Here is a 2,879-nt window from a genome sequence, read left to right as displayed (position 1 = left end):
GGGAAGCTTGCAAGTCATTAAAGCCTAACAGGTCTTTCAGTGTAAACAAATCATATATTCAAAGGAAGCCCAATGCTGCCAACCACTGAAATCTCCTGGGTTCTTCTTGCCCTAGTACAAAGGAAGGATTGAAAAGCAGAGCCAGGGCTGTTTTCTATTCAGAAGTGTGACACTGAGAGATAAACAAATTCAACGAATGTATACATTATTGTTCAAATTTACCAAAACATGAAATATCAGTTTTCATTGTCTTGATCCTTTAAAGTGAACTGCATCTACAGCCAAAACACCATTTTTTTTATTTTTGGATAGAGTAATGAAGGGTTGGAATCCCCATGTTTTTATTGCTATCTGTGTCCCTTTTTTTGAAGGCTCACCCTCTATATATATGTCCTTACAGTGACTGGCATTATTCAGGTGCATAAAAACACCAGTCACCATATGGTATAACCATTTTCCCAGTGAAAATTCATTTACGTTGGCTCTGTGCAAATGGGGGGGGGGGGGGGGGACTCCCACCCATACACTGCATATAAATAGCCAGGTGGGACAAGCAGGGGAGACGTACCTATACATCCTCAAGCTCCTGTGCCTCATGCCATGCATGTCATGCAGCAGCGGACTTTGTGATCTGCTGTGGCACAGAGGTACAGGGCCAATAAAATTGGCCCTGTACAATGTGATTGCAGTGACCAGTCACAGTGATAACAGTTATAAATAAAGGCTGCATGCCTGCAGTCTTTGATGTGTGTTTCCTCTCGCAGCCCATATGTCAGAGAAAACTGAATACTTCCAACAGTCATCGGGACTGTAAGAAACATTAAATATATGAAAAAACTAAAAACTTCAAAATGATCACCCTTTTCTCCCCTGAAGAGTTAAGTTTCACTATGGAGACATTGTATTACTCTGTATATTGATCATAGACATTAACTGTCCGTGTCTCTGACCAACAGCCATGGCAGTACATGGCAGTACAATGTCACCATAATGACAAAGCACTGCAGTGGTAACAGAAAAATGTACATACTGTCACCAGAGCAGTGCAGTATCATTATGGTGACATTGTACTGTCACTACAAGGACACTGTACTGCTGTGGCAGTGATCATGTACAATGGCTAGCTACTGTGATATTACTGTATGCCAGTGCCACCAGCCATTGTCTCTGATCACCGCTATAGTAGCACAATGTCACCGGACCAGTGCAACCAATCAGCACCACACCAGTTCCCAGTGTCGCCAGTGTCGTTCAGTGCTCTCGCTCTTTAGGGCTCGTTCACACCATACGTGAATGAAAACAGATGGAAACTGATGGGAAAACAGCATAGATTTCCCTTGCAGAGATATCAGTTTACATCAGTTTCTCATCAGTTTACCTCAGTTTTCATGCACGTGGACATCAGTCTTTCTGCACGTTGACATCAGTTATGTGCACTATTCACACCTATGTTAATGTCTCGTCAGTTTTTTTTTTTTTTTTTTGCTGTGCAGAAGACTGCATACAAGTTGCAGATTCCTGCACAGAAAAAATGTGCACATTGCTGTGTGAACAGGGCACATAGAGAACAATTGTTTTTTTGTGCCCTTGCAAAACACGTGCAGAAAAACTGACGTCTCTGCACCATGGTGTGAACGAGGCCTTAGAGTGCATTTGACAGGCAGCGAGGAGGCATTGTATTGTCTCCTCACTGTGTGATTTAACTGTTTGGATCCCACACAAGTGCCCCTATTCACTTCAATAGGTTGGAATCAGTGGACACTACACCCACGGAAGTAACAGGGGGTTTAATTCCTGCCGTGTTTGCTAAGAAAAGCATTGCAGCCGCAGCATCTGTACACCCCTAACCACTGCCTGTGCAGCTAAATGGGGTAGAAGTTGGGGGGGGGGGTGGCAAAACCAAAGCTCAACCTTAAGGTTTTACCGCCCTCCAACCTCATGTGTGAACGAGCCCTAATAGTGCAGCCAGTCACAGTGTTTCTGATCACCACCACACCAGTCACTGAGGTTACCATTACAATACACTTGTTTTGATACAGTTGATTAATTTTTGTAATACACAATGCACATTGTCTTGTACATAATCAGTCCAAACAATAAAAGTCTTACACGTTATATCCCCATAGATAGGAGAAGGAGTAGCAGAATGTGTTTTGGGTGAAATTCAAAGTATGCCCATGCTGTGCATGAAAAAAACATTTTACCAAACTGACAACATTGTGTAAAAAAAAAAAAAATTTCTTTCCAGATTTTCCAAAAACCTGAAGTCATTGGGGTTCATTTACTAAAGGCATTTGTTCCAGAGCTTAGTAAATGAGGTAAGGCTTCACTTTGCAAAGAGTATCCAATCACGTGCAAGGAAAATTTAAAAAACAGCATTTTTGCTTGCACGTGATTGAATGAAGGAAGTCAGCAGAGCTTCTGCTCATTTACTGAGCTCTGGAACAACTGCACTTGCAGAGTGCACAGTCTTTTTGCCTTTAGTAAATCAACCCCTTTAACTTACTATGCCTCCAAAAAAAATACCTTAGGGTGTTTACTCTCTAAAATGTGATAATTTTAGTTGTTTTTCCCACTGTCTTGGTGCTCCAGGGCCTCCAAAAATATGAAAGATAGTGAAGGTATTACATGACTAATTTATGCTCCTAGAAAGCTTGGATTGTGGGCCTCTCTATGTTGTAGGCTGTAAATAGGTCTCACACCTGTAATATTACCATACTCTGGAGGAGTAGCACAGTGTGTTTTGGGGTATAAATTCTAAGTATGCCTATGCTGTGTGTTGGAACAGATCTTATTAATTGGCATTTTCATTCCACAGTTTTCCAAAAACTAGTGGGAAAAAAAATTAAATCTTCAAAAGACTCACAATACCTTTTGAA

The sequence above is a fragment of the Pelophylax lessonae genome, assembly GCF_965119305.1.
Source record: "Pelophylax lessonae genome assembly, chromosome: 1".
NCBI classification, from domain to species: Eukaryota; Metazoa; Chordata; class Amphibia; order Anura; family Ranidae; genus Pelophylax; species Pelophylax lessonae.
The sequence above is the reverse complement of the archived record's forward strand: the minus strand, read 5'-3'. Positions refer to the sequence as shown.